Below are 25,621 nucleotides of genomic sequence, written 5' to 3'. Positions count from 1 at the left end.
GATGAATTGAAGTTATATAATATTAATATAATGTAATCGTAATCGACCACATTGCATATCCGTATATAAATATTACGATTTTGATGAAAACAACAAATTGATGAAGCCATTGAAGTGACAATCTTCATGGATTCTGCCGTTGCAGTATTTACCATATATAAATAAGTCGAAACATACAATATCAGCAATTATTTATTTTTTATTTTATAATTGAATTTAATCTGAAATCTCAGTGAGAGATACAATTAAAAAGAGGAACAATTTATAGTTCCTCTTCCACTTTTTTTTATATATTTTTATTTTTTATTTATTTTTTATATCATATAAATTTTTCATCTCTATTTCTGTTAGCATAAAATCTGAAGACAGATCCGTCATGTACCTATTAAAACTTAAATTTTGCAAGATAATATATATTATAATTTCCTAAGGATACATATCTAAAAATGATTTTTTCACTGCGTGCATATGACTTACTCTCGCGTGCAATCTTTCTAAGTAAAAGCTATAACTGAAACGGCGCAACTTAATTCTGAATAAAATTGATGGGTTCACGCTAGTTGCTTGTAACGACGACTGACATCGCAGCGTCACGAAATAACTTCCCATGAGATTACCTGTGTTGCATTTTCCACGGATAAGCCAATCTAGATTGATGCCTATGCATCCATTTGATATTAAAATAAAATAGGCAAAGCAAAAATAATATTGAAATAAAGTAAAATGAAATACAATTATTGTGAGAGTAGAGTAAGATTTTGCATCGAGTAGAGTAAGATTAAGTATGGTATCGGCAAAATTTAATTTTTTCACATTTAATATAAGATTACGTTATTTTTTATTTTCTTGATAAATACTGTTTTGCTGTCGTCCGATATTTTTCTTTATTTCTCTCAAATATAAATAGATTGCAGAAATGTAAGAAATTACACATACAATGTAGGTATTTCAAATCCATAAATCTCACAATATCAACAATAATAATTTGATTTGACAATTTCTTATTCCATTTTATTTTTAATATTACACAAGATGTATACTATATATTAAAAATAAATGTATCAACTTATAATAATATAAGAAACCTAATAAAAAGACTTTAGTAGTTGTAATTTTGCTATCAGCGAGATTACTTCCAATAAATCTTTAACTTAAAATGTGGAAGCCTTTAGGAATAATAAAAAATCGAGCGATATTCGAAATTGTAATAGAAAATCCTAGGTATCAATAAACGAACCCCTTTTACGTAATATACAATCATATTACATAATATTCATATTTTATTTGAAATTTTCCGCCAGAGAAGGAGAACGGAAATTAATTTTCTTACTCAATTCCCTATATTAGACATAGTGAAAACTGATCAATCCTATTAGAAAGATGTGCCGCTTTATATTTAGAATAAAAAGCTAAATCTCTGTATTATTAAAAATTCAAATTTTCTCTTATTTCATCGTATTTTATATATCATATGATAGACTTCGCTGAATATATCCTTCTTTTCTTCAAAATGCCTTATAGTAGCCGTCCTTTTGGTGTGGTTTAAAATTTAAGTTTAAAAATATTACATGATAACTCTGTCGCTAGCGCATGTAGAACTGATACACTTGCAGTGAAAAATACGAAATTAATTACGTTCATATTGCTTCAGGTGTCCGTTAAATGCATCGCGAATTCGCTTCCGTGGTCATTGATTTGCGGCTGGATATAAAATATCGCAGGAACGTTAGAGGCCCCGGAATTAATCGGGGCGTGTTCGAAAATTGTGCGAGCCACTCGGAAATGGAAATTAATCGATTTAATTACCGGGCATCGGGTTAACTCTGCGGATATTAATGCCGATTCGTCCGGCATTAAGCGCTCAATTTAACATCCAGTCGCTACCTACTATGATTAAGGATCAAAACGATTTATTTAATTTCTATTATATAATTTTTGATCAAGACAACTGAAAAAGGACAATTCATTTCGATAATTTCTTTTCCTTTAATTCTAATCTCGATCATTTATATTTCTTTAAATACTTTTTGTAAAGATATTATCTTAACATTTTTTAAACACTAAATAACAAAAGAAATTTGAATATTAATAATAAATAGATAAAATAAATTATAAGAGTATCTATATAAAAAGTATTTTGTAATATAAGTACAGAATATTACAATTTATATAAAATTAGAATGACGAATAAAAACTATTTATAGAAAAGTGAATATGTGTCATGTTAACATTAAAACTTATATATTTGGCTTAGATTACTATTTTTTTCATATTATGTAAGAATTATTAATATACTAATTCGATTTTACTTCAAATTTTTTTAGAAAGTTTTTTTATATATTTGTCAACATTTATTCATTATTAGTTTATTATTAGTTTATTAATTTATTTAATTTTTAACAATTTAACATTAAAAAATTGGCTTATCTGTTTTCAAAGGATGTAAAAAAATTTTATCTATTCGTATGTCATTAAACGTGAATTATGTTTACGCGTAAATAATTGCAATTACAATGACAATTAAAAGCGTTTGTATTATGTATAATATTTTATCATCTGATGTATATCTTAAATTTTATAATCAATATCAAGGAAAGATAAAAAATTAAATACAGATTAAGGAGACAGGAAGGCATCGCTAAAAACTTACACATATCAAAGCTTACACGTATCAAAAATATTATTTGTCATTGTCATCAAGGAGATTTTCTCACTAAAGTCCACAAGGACTTGTCAATTTGTAATTAAGAAAAGTCTTAAATTAAAGCCTGGCGATGTCAGACGTTCTTCGCGGCAGAAGATTAACGTCGTGAGAGTCCGCAATCTCGACGCATCGCGGCAAGATTTATCGTTTGTGGGCCGTGGCGAAGGTGACGATAAATTACAAAAACATCACACATAAATCGCGTCTCTGGCTGGCGTTTATAAAGCGTAACGAATAAAGAGCGCAACTATTCGCAGTAACGACAATGCATTAACGTCGCGGAACACTATTGTTCCCGACTGCGAAAACGCAACGTGAAATTAAGCCGAATACAATTACACCGTAATGAATGGCCGTAATAGCCCAATTGTGTCACATTCTCAGGAATGTGCAAGAGTGTTGTGGATTGCGCGGTAAGCCAAGAATTGCTCACAGGCCGTTGTAACTCATGGGGCGACAACTCCTAATTACGCCATCATAATACATCATCGTGACAAATTAGTAACCCGGCGAGACTTATCTGACGAGCTGGCATGCGTTAGGAGTTCTATTTTGCCATTTATTTACAAAATTCTCGCCGATCTTTTCATGCCATTTCTTTAACGGTTTTGATGAATAAAGCTTATGGCACACGACGCATTTTTTTTTGCTGGAATGCTTGCGTTTTGGTTCATTATTAGAAATTTTACATTCTATGTAGGGCAATACTAATAGCGTTTTTCATTGGCAGACCTGGTGCATATTCAGTGCACATTAAAGCTGTTGTACACAAATCGACATAAAGATGTACATTTAATAAAAATATAAAAACAAATTAAACCGCGAAATCCACAATACATTTTATTGTGGTATTTGATAAAATACATTGGATTATTTTATTAATTGAGGTATCCCACTTTTACATTCAGCTTAAGTTAGTGCTTTAATGTACACTGAGTGTGCATCAGTTCTGCCAGTGAAAAAAACGCTGTGATACAATACTAAAACGCAAGCAAGAAAGTAAGAAAAATTACATTGTGTAGACTTAAATGTAAAGACATATTGCAAAGCATAATAACATAATAATTGAAATATTTTTCTGATTGCAAGAAACGTAAACAATTAAAATGTCTAAATTTTTTATTGTAATATACTTTTTTATTTATTCGTCACGAATAAAATGAAAATGCGAAATATTCAGAATGAATGACATGAGATTCAAACGACATGATAAATCTTTTGCAATTAATATTACTGTCAATATTACATGATGTACAATTTTATGAATTTTTATATCGAAACAAACTGTCAATGCTTCATATTAAATATGTATTTAATAAAATAATTTAATAAATCCGAACTAATCACATCACTAACGCATCAACAATATTTTTAAATTTCTAAATAATGCTTTAAAATCAGATATTTTGAAATTATAATATGAATTAGATGAGTTTTCAATTAATGCAAATTGATGCTCTATGATTTCTGTTTTGCGATGAAATATTGAAATAATACTGGATTTTGTTATGTTATTTTATTTTAATTTAATGTAAAATCAAGTTACAATTTATATTTATAGATGGATAAATTGTACAAGATTAAATGCGTTATACATATATTTATACATATATTTATACATATATTTATATAAAAATACATATACCTTTACACGATGAGTTTCCTTTATTGTACACAAGTCATTCGTGTCCCATTAATTTTCATTATTTTTTTACAAGTATATAAAAATTATTCTTTCGTATACTTTAACATCTTTAGAAAAATATTTTTAAAGTTATGTATTTAAAAAAGAGAAAACGATATAAATTATTATTCAGCTAGCGCTTAGTGTTTTAAAGAAAAGAACATGAATGGCCCAATCATGTGTACTAAGGATTTAATAATTCTTAATTTTTACTGAAAAGTATGTAAAATATGCTATGTACATTGAGAAAAAAGTTGGGTTGAAAATAGACACACCAGAAAATTCTGATTATATCAATCAGAATTCCGGTTATTTCAATTAGAATTTTAATAGATTTAATAAAAAAATTTTTTAATATTAATATTTTAATAGATTTAAAAAATCTTCTATTATAGAAAATTTTTTGAAAATTTAAATCTATTAAAATTCCAGTTAACAATCGGAATTCTTGAATTGATTTAATAAGCACCTTCTGATTTATCCATTTTTAACCAAACATTTTTCTCAATGCAATCACGTGATATCGTCTTAATGAATATGACATGCCAACTCGCGACTTGTCTCAAATCGTTACACATTACGTTTTATTTTAACATTTTTTGAAATAAAAAATGTTGAATTTGTCGATACTACGCTAAACGAAGTGAATTAAAACTGATTTAGTAGTTCTCGATATTTAATAGACTCGATGTTTGAAAATATTTAATGAATTTATTTTTAAATATGCGTTAATATTTCGCTAATAAGATGATCGGCGTGCGGCCTTTGAGATTGTTTTAGCGCGAAAGGACGGGCGATTCGAGCGGCGCGTTACGTTTATGCAAAGTTATCGCGCAGTCATTTCCTTACTGAGGCTCGTACAAGCAGGTAGCTGTAACGCGTGCCACTCTTCTTCACATTTCTTTTAGAAATATATTTGCGACAAATAATATTATACTTTAGATTTCACTTACTTTTAAAATATTAAGTAATAAATAAATAAAAAAAATATTTTAAAATAACCAATACTGAATAACTACTTAATTTTTTTATTTTAATAGACAAAATTATCAACATTATCAATATTAAGTAACAAATTTTCCATAACCTGTATTACTCAATTCGATATTTTCCTATTCTTTTTTATTATTTTGTATCTCTCCACTCAACTATTCAATATAAAATAGTGAACAAATTAATCAATCACTCATTTACATATATTATTATAATAGTTAGTATAAAACGCGAGAAACGTTTTTTAAAGAAAGAATATTTATTATTCGATATTTATTATTCGATATTTATTATTCGATAAAATCATAAAACAATAAATTATAATTTTTATTCTTTATCACTTTGGTTCAGTTTTATTTGAAGACAAATTTCGAGAGATATTATATTGCCTTCGATAAGGAGTTAGTGCAACACTTACAAATCATAAAAGTTACCTGATCGTATTGATATGATAATCATTAATTATTCATAAAGAATTATCACATTTCGAGAGATGGTATGCGAAACGGTTTGCGCATACTATACCTGCTTGTTCGAGTACTATTTGCCGCGCAAATGATAATACAATGGATATGCAAGTTGCAGCGGCGTGTTATACGTTATCAAAATAAATGCTAACTGACTCGTTTAATACAAAATATATAACGTTCCATAAAATAACTTAGCTTTCAATATTCTGTTCTTTGCATTAGAAATCAATTTTGATGCATATGATCATGTGTAATATTTAATGTTTATTTGAAGAATAGAATTTACTTTCTTTTAAAAACAAGAAAATATGTAAAGCCCGTTTCATAGTCGCTTTTTATTAAGTACTAGAAACTATAAAAAAAGCTTGTATTCAATTTTTTCTATTTTTATTCGCCTTATGTCAGCCAATCTTTTGTTTCGCGAGTACGTGCTTCAACAACAACGTCGTTATTTACGACGCTGCTGCAATCTACGCACATGTAGTTACGAACTTTAGCTGTAACAGAGGATCGGAACGCCGTCCGGTGAGTTTTGTCTAAGTTAACGAACCTAAAGAGTCTGGTATCGGTCGAAGTTCGTTAATCGATCGCTGGAATTCTTAGAGATACCTCGCATGGTTGGTTGTCGCCGACAATTTGAAGTATGTGACAAATTTTCGATATATTTAGAATAAATTAAAGGCGTTTCTTGAATTTATTGAATCAAGGTTTTTGCAAAAAATATTCTTTATTATAATAAGTAGAAAATAGATGTACCTAAAAAGATAAAAAGACCATTATTTTAATAACTGCAAAAAGATAAAATTATATTTAATAATTGAGATAAAATTTTGTTTATAAATTTTATTTATAAATAAGGTTTTATGAAGTAAAAGTAAAAAAATACATAAATTTTTACTTTTAAGCTAATTGAATTTAATTTAATTGCACATTTGTGTATAGAATACACAAAATATACACAAAGTAGGGCATCAGCAAAATTGTTACAAAACCGGAGATAAAATATAAGAAAATTATAGAAGTTAACAATTGTCGGTCACTTTTCAATAACAAAATTATTTAATTTTTCTAGCAGAGTTCTTAGCAGTGTTATGAAAACAATTTTATCATAGATTTGATTTGGAATCACAATTTGAATGAGGAATGGGCATGTATCTTTTTAGCATTTTAATTTAATTATAATTTAATTATAAACTTTAGTTCGTTTGAACATTTTAAAATTGATGCAACATATTGAAATAATATTGAAATAACAATCGAGATTTAAAAGATTGTAATTTGATTATATAAAACCGAAAATAGTGATGATATTACTATTATACTCTCAGTAACGATTTGATTGTGCTTCAAACTCGCAGTTTGATAAGACCATTTTAAAAATACTTTGACTTAAATAATAATTTAATATCAATAATAACAAAGATTAGTCTGTATTATAATATTACATAAATATTTCATGAGTCACATAAATATTATATCAGTCTTTATCCAACAATAGTTCAAGCAGACGAGTTCCATTAATGATTCCATTAATAGTTTTTTTTAATTTTTATCACGTGGATTCACTTCATACATCGATCGGAATAAAGCACGAAAAATTCCTTCAGAAGATCCGCCAGTATTACAAGAATTCGAAAGAAATTCACGTTGACACGGGAAGAAACGATAAAGCGCGGGAAGAGGACTTTTTGGTACACTTCTTCTATTCGCGAATGAGAACGGCATAATGTGGCGTATTTTGATGGGCATCATGAGTTTGACGCTCCATGTAAAATTTTGCCGGTGAGGAACCGGATCACCGTGAAAGCGGCTTTATCGCAGTATGCGCAGCGTCTGACGTTAGGGAAAAGGCCTCGCTAAAATTTCATGTCACGACGAAGTGGAAGCAATTTGACACGCGTCCCGCTACCGCAGTGTATATCAAATTCAAAAAAGCAGCGCTCAGGTTCCACTGAAATATGATAACGCGTTGCTTTTTTCTATATATACAGTGAGCTCGCGTTTCTTTATGCGTCGGAGTAAATAATGTTACGCGACTCTCCAAATGATACTCGTAATAACAATAGTTGTGTCATCGAAGTTTTTATTTGCGCAACATATGAGCCGGTAAAGCCATCGATAGCATTGGCTATATTGGAATGACCGAAGAACTGATATGATGAATAAAATATTCGAGAAATAAATACGTAGGTAATGTGAATTACACAACAAAAATATTTAGTGTGAAAATGTATAATATTCATCACAATTATATTAATGTAAAAGTAAGAGAAAAATATATTAAAAAATGAAACGTTCACGGATATAAAATAAATTTTACAAAACTCAAAAATATTAGTAAAATTTATACAGTTTTTATTTATTTGTTTAATGAGAATAAGAGCTTCAAAATTTATACCATGTTTATGTATGATGAAAGAACCAGATTTTTGTAATCTAATCCGTGTTTTTAAGTTAAATGCAACGCAATTTAATATATTTCAAATATATTTCTAGGAATATTGCAAAAAGATTTATTCCGAAATTATAGATGCATTTATGCAGCGATTGCAAATTATCAAAAAATAACAGTTGATAGGAAAGAAAATATCGTCTAACTTGCATATGCATGTGTTATTCTACATCTTCAATTACAGAATTCAGCATAATGTATGATTATTGTTACATTTATTATTTAATTTTCTTTGAATTTATCATCACGATTATAATAAATATTAAAGAAACCTTTGATTTATTTTTAAATATTAAAAATGGATATAAAGACGAATGTTAAGAAAACAAAAATATGATATATTTTAATTTCTGAAAATAGAAGTTATTATGTAGAATATATAATTGCAACAAAGTAATCACCATACAATCGTTATCTCATAGAAAAATATATGAAATTAGTATCGAAGGTATACTCTAACTCGCATTATGCAAATTCCTCGCAATCGGTAATAAGTGTCGTTTTCGTAATAAGCAGGCATGACACGTTTCATTTAATATCGCGATGTAATATGTAAATCGTTGTTCTCGTTATCTTAATGCCACGGCTTGTGAAATATTTTCGAGTTCAAGCGTGATTCAGGCAGCTGCATTAATGTTTGCTGCAGCCGATAAGGCTCTTCTGTTCCGACATCGCCATGGATACGAAGCGAAACCCATTTGGAGGGATAAGGATGACAACGAAACCGGGGATTACCAGGTTAATTCCGAATATGTATTCGCTTATAATAACAAGGATTGTCATAAAGACGTTTACAGCGTCAAAAACCCGTAAAGATTGCAATAAAGATCCCATGCTAATGCCCCATGTTCAAAATACATGTCACATTGTCTTATTCTCATTATCGCTAGACATGAAATACGAAGACATGAAATATATATTGCGTTTTATTCATAAAAAATTTTTTAACATAATACTTAGAAGGAAGGATGGATATTAGATAATTATATCCCTTCGTTACAATTTTTTATAATATACACATATGTATATAATTAATTAGAGTAATAATTATTATAAAATTAAGGCTGAAGATGTATATGCAATAGAATCTATAGGTGGTCATTTATACAAAAATCCCGAAAAAAATCTAATCCGATATCATTTAATCTTTTTCTATTTAGAAGAATTCCGTATGTTAAGGTTCAAAGACGTTATATGACATAAATATAATATAATGGCAAATTCATCGTCCTTGCGGACGAATAAAAACAATGAGGAGATCGAGCATGAGCGTTAAAGGATGGATAATCAAAGATTGATGCTGGCGCTTACCGCGGTTCGTCCAATATCAGTCGGATGAGGTGATTGATCGAGACATCAAAACCTTTTATGGCTACGCCGTCTAAAAATCCGTTGGGATATTACGGAGAACAGAGGCCCCACCGCGAATACTTTCGTTCGCCGCTACCTCGTCCGTCTATCGTGTTCAACTTTAAATCGAATTTCGTACTTTGCGCAGAGTCACGCTCTACGGACCGCGAAAAGAGACGGTTAGCATATGATGAGATTCGAAGAACCGTAATTAAACTTCCACGCGCACTTCCGGAAGCTAAAAAGATGTCAGAACCAGAAGAGTGAATACAAATGAATAAATAACTCTAGTTTTCTTTTAATCAAATCTACAATATGTCATGGAAATAATAAAAAATTAAAAATACAATATGCTTAATAATATGTTCAATATATAACATAAATATAATTAAAAGATCATTGTTTTTTTATATTTCACTAAATAATTTAGAATTATAATATATTTGAATTATAATATATTTGATTCTGTTTATCTTTTAATCTTTTAAATTAAAGTATGATCATGTGAAAAACACTACATTTTTTTTCAATATATAAGTATAATAAAACAAAAAAAAACAAAATACAAAGTAATTGACAATGCAACATCCAGACTACAAATGTTAACAATAAGTTATATGTATGAAGTAGCAATACATTGATGGCTGCTTGCCAATAAGTCTATCTTTCACTTCACTTCGTATTGTATTACGAATTCAATAAGCCTTACCTCAAGTTTAATTAAATATCGAATTTCAGATCGCTTATCGCAGGCTAGATTACGTTTGTCGTAGTTCTATTTCAAATTGTTACAATTGCAAATTAAATAATTTTTCGTTTTCGCGTTATAATACTTCGACTGGCACAATTAAATATTTAACGATACAATTGCGTAATCCACTTTTTATTTCGCGAAATATTACGCGTTTCCAATATCGGATCAACGGATCGCCCTCGCTTGCTGGTAATTAAGCGATTAACAACGTTGATTGTGCAACTCGGTATTTATTTTTCATACCATGGTGCAAAATTGAATTTCGTAAATACGAGTTGGCATAGATTTTATTTTCTTGGATTAAGAAACACCAATGGGAGAAAAATCAAATAATATTATAAATGAGGACTACGAGCTCCGGATTATGAGATAAAAAAGATTTTATGCTTAAGAAAGAATAAAATTGAAATAGATATAAGATAGAAAATTTAGAGGGTTTAATTATAATTTTTATTATTTTCATAAAAGATATAAAGTTTTGAATATATGTGAATATATATGCTTTGCATTAACATTTGCATTATAATAGTTGAAGTTGAGTTTCAATACATTTTTACTATGTATGTGTAATCATCTAGAACTTAGGTAATAGCTATAAAAACAGGAATATGTATTTTAATAACAATGTTAACAGTTTTTTGAAAATATTATGATATAATGATCTTATAAAGAGCAAAATAATTATAAAAATAAATCATTGAATTTGTTTCATAATAACGTGTTTCGTTTCATAATAACAAATTCTCCCAGGTTATTATTGTGATAGTGCATTTTTAGCGAAAGGATTACACAGATCTGTGCTGCATTCATAACAAGTTTCAAACTTCAAAACATTATTCGCATTTTGACAGGCGTCGGAAGTAGCACATTTAGCTCTCTGCTGTATGACACAAATAGTAACGAATTATAACATCAAGGGCTTTATTCTCGAAAAATATCACATACAAAAATACTAGGAAAATCTATTGTATAATACATGTATTATAGCATTTTTGTATGCGATATATTCCGAGAATACGGCCCCATATTTTAGTTTGTGCATATTTAGTTTTAATTAAAAAAATACATAAAATTATAATTATAGGTTAGTAATAGAGATACGCCATCTATAAATTAAATGTATACGTTTAAATAATTTTACAATGATTCACACAACATACATAATAGGTTATTTATCATATATATATTTTTGTTTCTAACTAATATAATATAGGCACATACAGTGTACGAATTTTGTGCGATGTGCTGACGATTTTAGTGCTATGCTGTCAATTTATTTTAGGAAAACTTACGCCCGCGGATAAATTGGACATATTGGCTTTTCGACTTTTTGACATATAATATTATTCATGTACTTTTTTTATTGAATAACGCAGCCATAACGATTGTGTATGGCTTTTATATTTAAAATAATTATTCGTACTAAAAGCTTTTAATTAATTAAATTAAATACCATTGTATTTATCAGAAACAATTGGTTTTATCCAAAATCTGTAATACGAAGGAACTTTTCATTATGGTTTGATTGCTTTTTTTTTATCTAATCTAGGTCACTTAAATATTTGAGTTACTGCTGAGTGGATCTATTTGAAATACAGTTAGCAATGCTTCATTAAATCGAACGTTATATTTGCTATATGTAGTACAACAGTAGTATTATAAGTATTGTATTATAAACTTAAATTATAAACTTGCAAAAAATTTTAAATAATTCAATAATAAATATAATTTTTTTTTATATCAAAATTTGTATTTTATAATGTTTTTATTATGACTATATTAAGTTGTATACGTACAAATATAAATAAATATAAGTATATATTTATTTATATTTGTACGTATAGTATATACATCTTGCTATCATTTATTTCATTTTTACTGTTCCGAGTGTAAGTATCGAAGCATAACACAATTTCATGCATGCATTGTTTATATAACAAATGTATTTTATGTGCTGTTTTGCATGGCTTACCGCTGTATTTCGGAGTTTAGTACCTGTTTACCTTAAAAGCCATAACGTGGCTTGACGCGTAATTTTCCGCAATACGCAGATTACGTAACTCAGACAGGGATGCGAAATTCACTGCAGATTCGGATTCTGGGATTCGAGTACGCAGATTTGTTCCCTTCGAGATTTGTTCCCTTGGCACGTCAAGAAAATCGCTCTCGTAGGCCTGAAAGTGAGGTTCTTACCTGGATTTAATCAAGACGCTTTGAATAGGCTGGATAGTAGCGAAAGTTTAATCAGACACCTAGCCAACCGCCATTCGATGGGCGCGCTTCGCTTACCGTCGGCGTTATTTTCGCAAATTACTTAACTCCTGCTCCACTTGGGTGATGGGATTGATTATCTGCTCGTCATTACGCAGCTTCAGCTAAATCGCCAGCAATCAGAGATTTAATCAAAGGGGAAAACCACAAGTGGATTCTACATAATATATCATGCCGCACTGCATAAGAGGATACAGATCTCCATCTGCTTTAGATAGTGCTTACGCTTGTTCTCGTTGAACATCGAGTTGCATTACAACACAATAGTGAGGATCTTAACTGCGTGCGATAACATTTAGTGCACATCGTCGCAGACATAACTCACTTGTTCCAATTTACGACTTGACTACGTTTCAATAACAAGCATTCTATTAATTATTTTGTTAATTAATTATGGTAATATTGTTGTAATTTCAGTTATTTCATTCCATATTTGGATTAGTTTTATACACTGAGAAAAAATTTATTAAATTTTAATTAACATTTCTTTGAATAGTTCTAGAATATTCACTTATGGTAAATAAATATTTAGATAAATGAAAAAAATAATAGTCGAATCAAATACTAAACTAATGGTTCTTGTATCTAATAAATACATTTAGTAAATATTCCAATAAGACTATTCAAAAAAATATTTATTAAAATTCAGTAAATTTTTTCGTACATTTATCGCATTATGATATTATGTAACAAATAATCTTTATTGTAATAAATGAATAAATTCTAAAATTCTAATGGGATTTCAAATAGAGAATAATTACATATTCCAAATAAAACATTAATACTGATCTCATTTAATTTTCTTTAAAAAAAAGAAAATTTTCTTTAAATAAAGAAAATATGAATGTAACTATTTTTATCATAGATAAAGAAGAGGAAGACAGAGGAAGGGGAATTAGCACAAGAAGAAGATCATCTGAAGAAAAATGTAAGAATAATAGACTAAAGAAAACGTGAGAGAAAAGAACAATTTGAAAATCAGTGGAATAAGAAACAACTACTGAAACTTACAAGCTCGAGAACGAATAAAAATATATATGAGAGTAATTGAAGGAAAATAATATTTATGAAGAAGAACTACAAGGAAAAGTAATTGAATGTGAATAACGGAAAATCTTGAGAAGTGTGAAATATAATTTAATATGTAATATTTAAACTAAATAAATACTTATAATTTGTGGTCAATTTTCAATGTACCTACATATTTGCTGTTAACATTATTGTAAGCGACACCATACATTTGTCGTAAATATCCGTAATTAAAATTTTTAAGATTAAAAATAAAATTAGAAGTAATCGATTCAAATTATTCGATTACAAAAATTCGAATTCGTTTTTTGGATTCCTTCTATTTATGTAGGAACTTTTGTTAAGCAATACACTAGTGAGAAAGGACCGTCAATTAGATGTCGAATTAATATCGACATCATCGTATTTGATGTCAATTCGATGAGACATTTCTCACTGGGATGCGTTAAAACGCAAACGAGGATTCCAGCAACTACAAGTTGCACAGCATATCACAAAATGATGCTGCAAATGCAATTCATGTATATTATCTCCTACCTACGTATTCATGGATTTTGCAAAGCCGTTCATCTTCGAATTTATTATGATGATTTGAATTTCATTCAATTAATTAACTACATGAATAAAGAAAATATCTTTCTCGATTAATGTATCTTCTGCCCGTTAAATCAGACAAAGGAACGTATAATTTTTCGAGAGCACGAGAGGGATGAACTAGCGACAACTTTATCGAAGCTCGTTTAAAACCACATCGGAATAATTCGCCGCGTATAATGTAATATTGCCGTTGCGATCTATTACAATAATTACAATCGTAACGTTCGAGGGATCGTTTGCTTTATTAACGAAGAATTCTGTCATATAAAACGATTAAAAAGAAAATATTGCTTGTACAAGTTAAACGCGCGTGAAGCCGATTCCACGGAAGTTGAATTAATTGTGGCGACTATTCCCCGCAATTTTTACGAGCTCCCTATTTGTTTCTTCACGTCGTGATTTCATCGCGTATGACGAATATGCGACGACATGATAAAGAATTCTCAGCGACAGAAACAGCTTTAATTAAAAGCAAACAAGGTGTAAGCACATGAAATGGAAATCCACTCGTTTTGTGTTTTGTTTTCTTCCATCTCATTCAGTCAGCGAAATTCACATCATTTCCTTTAACGACGGCGATCTTGAGAACATAATATGCGAAGCGAACTAACTAAACCGCGATTTTTGCCTTCCGACTTATGTTGCTATCTTTCGTTTTTTTATCATCAAGTTGATCATAATGAACATGAAAGTCGCGTTTTAGACAAAACAAATTAGACAAGACAAAACAAATTAATTCAAAAATATATATGGTTAAAAATTGATCTTGAACCGTGTGCATTTTATGATAAAACTAGATTATTAATTTAGACTTTTACTAAACTTATTTTGACACATTTTAAAAATATACTAGAAGATAAAAGAAAATAATGGGTTACCTTATCTGTAATGTTGAAACTGAAATAAAACAATCAAACCCGTGGCTTTAGATTAAAATTTAATGTAAGTATATATTAAAAAATAATGTGTAAATTATATTAATTAATTTGATTAATTCTAGTATACAGCTTTCCTATTTCTCTTTCTTTCTTTCTTTCAATCATGGCAACATTCTTAACCTTCGATTACAGCAATAATCATTTGTACCCGAACCAAAAATTTTAGATATCTGATGATCGATATTATATTTTAAATTATAGGTAAAACAAATTTTGAACTTTTTCTATTAATTGTCGAAAGCAAAAGTTTATTTGCATTTTGCATTACAAGTGCTTTAAAATTTAGATACTATTTTCAGTTTTAGTTGGAGGATTAATAAATTTTGACAAGTAAACGTGTAATGAATTTGCTTTATTGGCTCATCATAGCAGCCTTAAGCACCATTATATTGATATCACGTATTTACATACTATTTTATGTAAATATATTTTATGTAATATATACGCCAACACATTATCTTTAAACATAGTATTGTTCACGATCACAAATGATATCGTCACTAAAGCTTAACAATTACTAACCCCCGTACAAACTCATCTATGCGGGCGGTTAATCGCAAATTCCTTTTGCATTGGTACACGTTGAATAGACGAACTCTCTTCTGGGGTTCTCGACTTGACCGCTTGCGGGTATGTGGCACGCGCGGGATCTCTCAAGGAACACGTTCAAGTAGGATTGCTTTCATGTAGCGTCGTATAGAATTACAAAGGCTTTGATCCTTCACTTCGCAAAGTGCTGCGGGCTATTATTGCCTTAAGTGCTGAAGTCAGAGACATACGCGGTTATCTCATTGATGAGAAAAATCGATTATGTTAAATGCTCGAAGATTGGCATTATACGCTTATGTATTATCATATAATATCAATTTTTTAAATGGGTCTATTCCTAATATATAAATAAAAATTTTTCTAAAGAATCGCAACTTTGAATAATACGATAAAGGAGAAATAAAAGCAATTTTTCGTTCTTATACTTTGAAAGATTATTGTTGGATATCTGTAACTCTGAGATATTTATATAGTCGATTCTTATATTTAACCATCAAAGTCATAAACTATTGTAATTATAGAGCTGTATTAGCATCTCAAGATAAATTTTAAGATGGTCTTAAAATAAGAACAATCTCATGAATATCGATCTAACCAATAATTTTGACAAATTATTCAGTAAAAATAAAATGTTGTATTAATAAAACAATTATAGGTATGTCAATTTTGTAAAATTAAATCTTCACATTTTAAGAGAAATTACACTGCTTCTCTCGATTGTCAACTCATAAGAGCATATAGTTTGCGACTTTAATTCTATTTACAATGGCATCAAATATGTATTAGCCATATAATTTATACATATAACGCTTGTATGCCTGTGTTATATGTATAATTATTTATATTACTTCGACGAATGTCCACATTAATACAACGAATGACTTAGCCGTTCATTACGAGTAACGAGATTAAAAGTGTAATTGATCACACGCTCATTGACCGAATAAATTTTCGTTGATAATCTCGCGAGACAACGTTGTCACGGTGCGACAGTTCGCAGCACGTGTAATACAATTTTTCGCGCCGCACGAGGCGATAAGGACGATAAATGCGCTGATATATATTAGAAACATGCGTATTACCGTGTTGGAACGCATGAAAGGGAAATTACGCATGACACATCAAGTCATATAAAATTCTAATCTCAATCATTAATAACCATGGATAGAGCAGTGCTAGCACAGGCTGTCGCGACGTGTTTACGAAGCTATTTATCTTTCTCGCGCACTAATCATGGCTGGAGTAATTGTGGCTTGATTTTGCCATTAATGAGAAACTGATTATTGACGCAAGTAGGTACATTCCCATAATTTCGTGCTATTTCGCACGAAATAGCACAATTTATTGATAAATTTATTGATAAAGATTTCAGGATCTTCATACAGATAACATACTATATATGTACATATATTTATAAAATATTAATATATATATATTAATAATTTATAAATTTCAATAATGGGATTTTTATGAATTAATTAAGACTCAAAGCCTGCAAGAAAAAAATATAATAAATGTAATAAATAAATAAATTCTATATTTCTGTTGATGTATTTCGTAATTAAATAAATTTTTTTTCTTCATAAAATATTAATTCATTACTTAATGAAACAAAGAAATAATCTTTCCAGAATGTGAATGTACAATATTTTTCCGAAGATAGATGTTTTTTAAATATTTATATGTGTCGCACTCGTACAGTTAGTTATTTTCAAACATATATAGAATGTATACGTGCTACTTGTTATAATCGATAAGTAACTGTGAAACGGAACAACTGCGATTAATAGCACGAAATGCATAAAACGTCGGCTACATTTCTATGAGTTAATCGATATAACATTGTATGAATGTTCAGCGCGTTTGAAATCAATGACTTGTTGCATATACAAGCTTTGAATCTGTACAAAATACATATATAAACAAAATATTTTGAATAAAATATTTTTTGCATATGCTCATCAATATAAAACAAGCGATGCAGATATGACATCACTCACTAACAATAAAATCGGGAAATAAAATAATAAAAGGTTTAACGTAACGTATTGAATAAAATGTCAGGTTAAAAATGGACCAGAAGATTTTGATTATATTAATTAGAATTTTAGTTATTTCAATTAGAATTGTAATAAATTTAATCAGAAAATTCTGATTTGTCCATTTTCAATCAGAATTCCAATTAATCCAACTAGACATTTTTCTCACACATATCTTTAGAGATGACTAATCAAGAGCTGAAAGGCTGCTTTAGAAAGATTAGTTGCACGGTCAAGTTCATTGAAGAACATTAGTTGCGTATCGCTTAAGCACATGTAGAACATTGTTCGGGACGAGAAACTTGATTTCGCTCGATCAACAGGTCTTAAGATCGCGACAAATGCCGCTTTACACAGAGCGAAGGTGTTGTGCTTGAGCAAGCAAGCATGACAAGTGCAAGTGTATTAGAGTCTCGAACTTTGATTTACGTAGCAGCACTACCAACCCGTGAAGGATCGTTGACAGCATGTCGATGTATTAATTATTCGCAGGAACACGTAGCTATCGCGTTAATAAACTTATATATGAAATCTATATGATAAAATATATCGTCCTATTATTTTCCAAGTTGTACAAAAAAAATTATTCCGTATTTATATGGTGGACACATCATATTGGGTAAAAAAGCCTTAGTGAATATAGGTCAAAAATTCATTTTAAGTTGATTTTAAGATATAAACAATTTTGTATGTTAATATCATAACTGACTTATTCGCTTCTACATGTCGAATGCGACGTGAAGATTCATCTCAGTGTTTACAAATCACATTCTGAATATTCTGATTTAATTTCTATACATTGCACGTTCCATAATGAAAAATTTTATCGGGAATTAGAGTTGGCATCAATCAGTTGATTAAGATTGAATGAGCATTATTATTAGGGAGATCACTTTATTGGATCTGTAATTCTCCCAAACAGATAGTGCTGAATGGTTTTTTAATACCCTATATATATAAAGAGAATTTGTTTTATTTGAATATTTGTATCGTTTAATAAAAAAAAGTGTTTGGAATATATATTGCATTGGAATATATATGGAAAGGAAATTATACTATCTAATATCCCAATAAAGGAAATCTTTCTTCAATTCATGTTTTAATTAAGAAAAATATTAGTTTCAAATTGATGAGAAAATTCATAAATGAGATAAAAAAATGAGACAAATAGAGGGCAGATTGTATTAAAGATTTACATAAGTCAATATTGATTAATATATCAATATTTGAATAAGATAATTTGAATACGATAATAAATAAAAGATAAATTGTTAAGAATAAAATTCTTTTACCTGAGATTTATATCATTTGCTGGTTTTTATAAACGTGCAATAAAAAAGCCATAAATCAGAGAGATGATCAACGTTTTGATCCGTTTAATACGTTTGATACGTTTTGCGTATTTAATAACATTTCAGCGAGATCATCTATGGCGATGCGAGTGTTATCTTAATTGTCAATTATTTAAGAGCTTTGTTACCGTAATAGAAACAACACTCGATACGCCTTTTCGCGCGCCATGTGAGGAAGTTTGTGAGTAATTAAGTACCGGAATGAAGATTGATTAACTACGCGGGGATGCTCGTTAAGATCTCATCGCTTTTGTATCGCGAACTTGTTGAAAATTCTCCTCTCTGTCCGTGTTTTTGTTACCGTTTAGGGCTATTAACATTTGATCGAGCGTAAAAATGATACCTAAAAAAATTATCATTAACGATAAGTATATCTAACGATTCCACACTCAATTACCAATCCAAAGCTTTCTTTAAGTGTTACTAAAATAAAATCTTTATTGTTTTATAAAAAACTTAACGTTTCTTTATGTAATCTTTTAATTACGTATTTTTATTAACAATTGTCAGTTATTTATTCAAATAAATATAAATTTGATGAATTTGTAACATTCAATATAGAAGATAGCAGAAGAAAATAGCAGTATCAATAAGTGTATATAGTTTCATCTCCGCAGAAATAAGATAAGAGAAGAATTATTCAGTGATTGTGTACATCTTAGTAATTTGTAAAGCAGTACTCGCGGTCGGGAAATTAATTCGGGCGCGCTCTCAACGGGCGGTACGTGACAAAACGTAAAAATTAAAAGCTTCATAGTCGCTGGGCATTCTGTACCCGAGATTAATCGCCGAACACTCGGCACGGTGCTTCTAGACGAAGCAGAGCTCTAAACCACCCCGACTGCGACCGCGATATCTCGCGCAAAGGGCGGACAGAATTACGTTAGCCTTATCGTTAGCCGTTAACCCACGTGCCCGTTTCCGAGTGATACGTACAATACGCCGTTGAAATTGCACTGGGAGAAAAATAGCCCGGGGAAATTCCGCGACGTTAGCATGTCGTACAACGTCGGGCTACGGTCGCCCGTCGGGATAAGTATCCCGAGCGAATGAGAAATTTCCGTGGGAATTTTAATTGAGCTTCTGACGACTGGGGCGCAATAAGCGCTGGAAAGCGAGCTGCTTCCGACTCGTGATCTCGTCCAGCGCGACCTCGCCGTTTGCACCCGAGAGTAAAAACTTCGCTTCTTGTTGGAATTCACGTAATCCACGTAAATACATTTTTACGAACTCATCACGTTTACTTATCGTTTTTTATTCAAGAATTTTTACTCGTCTCGTCTTTTGTTTGATTTCGGTGAACTTAAAGAATATTTTAATTTTTTATATTTTCCATTAGTCGTTATTATTACCGTGGAATCGTATTAAAATTATTGAATATTTAAAATAATTGAATATGTACCCTTCAATTATCTTTATTAATAATTTTTCTCTTTCTCTTTCCTCGATAAATAAATAAATAAATTTGTTAAAATAAATAGAACTTTAAATTTAAATTATATTAAAATTAAAGTTTTATATTTTTTGGTTAACTAATAATTAAGATTGTCTCAATCTATTTAGAACTATAAAAAATAAATTTTTGTTAAATTATCTAAAAGTTTAAATAGATGTAGTCTGAAAATAATTTTATTAGACACCAAATAAATATGTAGGATACTTAAGCTTGATGAATGATACTGTAAAAAGTTTTGACATTCTAACAATCAGTTTCAGCGTCCTATATAATTATTTTGATAGCCCAACAAAATTATTTTCAGATCTGAGTTTTATCTAGTTAAATTTTTAGACATTTCAGCAAAATCGTTTTTTCCATTTAACATTGTAATTTATTAACTTTGATAATGGTGTCTCATTATAATATGATATATCATTTGTATTTATTTATTAGTTCATTAACTTATTATTTCTTTTTTGTACAACAATATAAATCTCTAATTTATTTGTCTCAGAGCATTTGCAATGTGTATAACGGAAACGTCGCTCATGTTTGAGGAATGAATCCTCAAGAACCGACAGCGCGGTATAGCCTACCGATAAAAGAGTCGTCTACTGACCACCTTTCCTGTCAGCAAACGCGTCAAGTGTAAATTGCAGTAGATTCAGCCGATCTAGGTCAGATCCTTCGTGCATGGGTTGTCGGAACTGCAACCGAGCGCTTCGCGATTAAACGAATCCGCGAATGTGGGAGACTCAGGTTTCCTTCTGAACAGGTTTCCCTCTGTAAGGAAGGTCTTCTTTCTCTCAGCTCCGGAAGCCCCTTATCACTTCCTGAAATCATACCTGCGTCGGGATCGAGCTTCTTGATTTACGATCTGGGGATACGAAACTTCACACATCGCAGCTTTTACAACTCGGACTATATATACGATTGATCTTTTCATATAGCGCGCGATACTTTGCTCGCCAAACTGTTTCGATTCGCAGAATTTTGACGAGGGGATTTCGTGCGATACACGATTTAATGAATGGATTGAAACAACACGCGAAATTCAAAGAAAGTTATCACGGACAAATTGTACGGCAATTAGAATTATAATTAATCTTTAACTGATATGGTGAAAAGGAGAAAAAGAGTCACGCACGTGCTACAAGAACGAGATCAATGACATTTCTAAATTTTAAAGTGAAAATGTAGCATTAATAAAATATATCTTGCAAGTTAAGAAACGAGCACAGTGTTATAGATATTAAAAAATAAATTAATAATTTATTCATACAATATATGCATTGAATATTTTAAGAATAAAAATGTTTCATAGACAAGAAGAATAGTTTTGCTGAAGCAAAATTTAACTAGATCTAAACATTTAACTAGATGCACACAGATTTGAAAATAATTTTGTTTGAAGCTTCAAAATAATTATGTAGGACATTCAAACTGGTTGCTAGAATGTTAAAGTTTTTGCAGCAACGTTATTATTCTACATGTTGTTATCATTCGACATAATTATTTTTGATGGTGCAACAAAATTATTTCAAATCTGTATCAAACTAAATTTTTAGATAGTTTAACCAAACCGTTCTTTTCATATACTTATTAAGTCTTTTCAACTATAAAAAAATAATATAAAAAAATAATTTAATAACATATAATTATGTAATCGATAAATGTTAACCCAATAAAATTCAAATTTATACCAAAACGTTAAAGTAATTAGGTTCTTGTAAAAATCGCAAAGGTTAACAATAAGACCATATCAAAAGTTGGACATATATAAGCGCTCGAATAAAATAAAAAAAAAAAAACGCTAAAAACGTCTTAAGCATATCGGATATCATTTATTATACTTTTCACAGATTCCCTGATTAATTTGAAGTGTTAGAGATATTACCTGCAGAGAAGTGTCTATTTGATGAATGTAATTATCATAAATATCCCAGTACAGTTAAGGGTTGCATTACAATAATTAGATATCCCATTAAATTGATTGCTCATAAATGGCAAAGTACATCTCTCAATATGCGCGATGGAAACGCCAATTAGTTTAATCGAGTCTCATTCACCTTCTGACGCATATCACGTGCGGAACGAAAGCATAATACAACTGGCGACGCGACGTTTACAAATGTTATACTGGTTATACCTGAAATCGCAAATTGTAGTATGTGCTAAATTATTTATGCTGACATGTCGGCTAGCTACAATGCTCGCACACCATCAATTGCTCAATTCTCACGTTAATGAGTTTGAACTTCAATTTATTTATTACTTCTGTCATATTATTTTCGTAATTGAAAACTTGATTGCACGAAGATATAACGAGTGGCATATTCAATTTATTATTCGTAGGTAATAAATTACTTGGGAATGACATCTAATGTACTTGCGATGTAATCTTCTTCAATTTTCAAGATGGAGATAAAAAACAATTTAATGCTTTCTGGTTAAGATGCACAGCAGCGGGACGTTCTCCATGACGATATCATGTCATTGTTTCACGGTTCTGGTTTAGTTGATTATTGTTATATGCATACATAACATCTCATTCGACTTGCTATGCTTTGAAGTGTTTCTACTTCAGACAGCAATAGTATGGAGAAATATGCAGAGAGCTAGCACGATGCGATAACGATATATTTAATCGTTTGATGTGGAGAGATACGAGACCATGCCTATGTATGCGCGTTCATAATTGAACAAATTTATATTCGCTAAAGAATAGCGGAATCGCGATCGCACACTCGTCGTCGTTCTCATCATCGAAACAGCCGTTTGTGTCATTTCAAAGGGATATTGAACCGGGCTAATAGTGGAGCTCTTTAGTACGTACATCCGCAGAATTTCTTCACAAAGAAAATCCAATTAGCGGTGCGTATGGCGAGCACTGGCGGCTGTATTTCCCTTCACGTTCATTATCATAGCCGTAGTCCATTAATCGGGTTATCAAATGTGGCGAGGTCGATCGTTAATGTCTATCCTACCTTATTGGACGCCGCCATAAATCCCACCGATCAAATTATATGTCGCGGGTAATGAGCATTTACGATAATAATATATTATAGTAATACTTATATTATTAATCCGTGCGTTATATTGTATAAACGGTAGCTTGTTAATCGCATGGTCGCATTTACGTTCAGTTGTTGCACCAGATTTATCATATTATAGTTACATAGCGCCGCTTGTTATTCCAAATAGACGAATCGCATGGATATTTTCGCATGTATACGTGATACCGTATGATCCACTACACTTTAGCGAATATGCTAATCATCAGCGCTAATCGGGCGGCCTGCCGCAGAATTAAAGCAAAAACCAGTTATGCATGAACTTAATATGAATATCGCATTTCGTGTATCGTGCGCAACGATGAGAGAAGGTAAAGAGAATTTTTCACGGATATATCAACCCGACATTTCTTACGTCACGACAAAGAAGGCGGAGAGACATTTCCATCGAGCGCCAGCTAACTTCCGGTTGGCTCTCTTTCGTGAAAGCCGTGTATCTCGCGTTTTAAACTGCAGTAAAGAAAAAAATTCTGTGTCAGCTGTTTGAGCTTAACGTCAGTGTCGCTTTTTAAATATAAAATGCGAATTGTTACAAAGCACGCAAGCTTTGTCTCTTAACTCTTTTCTTGATAATTCATAAACTAGACAGATAAATTAACTAGAAGACTAATCATCGAAAATTATTACATTATAGTAAAAAAAAATTTAACTTTTCAACAAATCGCCATTGTGCATCTTATTTCATTCACTATTCATTTTGTCGCTATTATATTTCAGACGCAACAGATAAACGCAGCAATAAAATCTTATGTGAATGGAGAATTGCGCTTAAGAATTGCTTTTTATTCGAGTAGCCGCGTCTTTTATGGAACTCTTGTTTTTTGATCAAGCCGGATAATCTCGAAAAGAAGCGCATCGCCAATATTGATTTCAGAATGATAAGATAATTCAGAAAGAAATAAAAAATGATTCTCGTTTATAAATAATTAATTAATAAGTTGACTTATATAAGAAAAATATTGCACAAAAAAATATGGCAATGCAACCCCAATAAATCTTTTGAATATTCGAAGCAGAAAACTAACGTAATACTCTTATGCGCAATCAATATTTACTCTTTCAAAAAATATTGCAGCACAAAAGCAGGCAAATACAATACACGCAGCGTTGTTATATTTAGTTAACAAAATAAATTTAATAATATTAGTATAACTTTTAGTAACGTGCAACTTTTTCGCAAATTATTAATGGTATTGAATATAATATTTATATAATTCATTTTATATGTGAGATAACAAACTTCAAAAATTGATAAGAATGTAATTAAAATGCGTAATAATAACTTTATACAAACAGTATATAGTAACAGTATATAATTACAGTATTGATGATCATTTGCAGGTAGGCGTACATTACGTAATTCAATTTAATTATATCGCATCATGTGCAAATATGGATTCTTCGTAAATATGAATATTATTAACGCACTTTGTGTCTTCTAAATAATTATTGGCATACTTTGAGAACAGGTTTACATGATTTATTAATAAAAGTTCAAATATTCATAAATAAAAATAGATCCTCTCAACACATTAGGTATCGATGTTGAGGAAAGCTCACGATTGTAGTACGTATTTCACAGGAAGAAGGAAGCCATTCGCCAGCTGAGAGGAAGGAAGCGATTTAATGCGATCTCTTGGATCATTTTTCAATGTACGCTACGCGAAGATGTGCTGTCTATTAATACGTAATCGGTTTTATGACATCGCGAGTCATCGTGAAACGCCATTTGGAACTCGCGTCGACTCTTGCAAAGTGGAATGCTCGTGTAGGACTGTCAGTACAATTTTACATACTGTAAACAACACATATACGCAAGAAATTAAAATAAAATTCCTAAAAATTCCTAAAAAAATTTTATTCAAATAATTTGTTATTTAAAAAAATTGTAATATTTTAATTTTCATTCTATAATTATTTTGTCATA

General features: G+C 30.3%; 1 protein-coding gene across 4 annotated transcripts in view; it reads left to right on the top strand.

The window, feature by feature from the left end:
- Positions 1 to 25,621, top strand: part of LOC108688991 (cuticle protein 19-like) — a 122,645-nt gene that overhangs the window by 90,622 nt on the left and 6,402 nt on the right. The window contains exon 4 of one of the 4 annotated variants that reach the window (XR_001931820.1): positions 13,544 to 13,782. The exons of 2 other annotated variants lie outside the window; for them this stretch is intronic. The gene's annotated coding sequence lies outside the window, so the exon portion shown is untranslated. Of the gene's footprint in view, positions 1 to 13,543; positions 13,783 to 25,621 lie in introns of those variants that run through there. One more of the 4 variants, XM_018195565.1, reaches the window with a different exon arrangement.

Source organism: Atta colombica, unplaced genomic scaffold (assembly GCF_001594045.1).
Source record: "Atta colombica isolate Treedump-2 unplaced genomic scaffold, Acol1.0 scaffold252, whole genome shotgun sequence".
Classification (NCBI taxonomy): domain Eukaryota; kingdom Metazoa; phylum Arthropoda; class Insecta; order Hymenoptera; family Formicidae; genus Atta; species Atta colombica.
The sequence above is the reverse complement of the archived record's forward strand: the minus strand, read 5'-3'. Positions and strand labels throughout refer to the sequence as shown.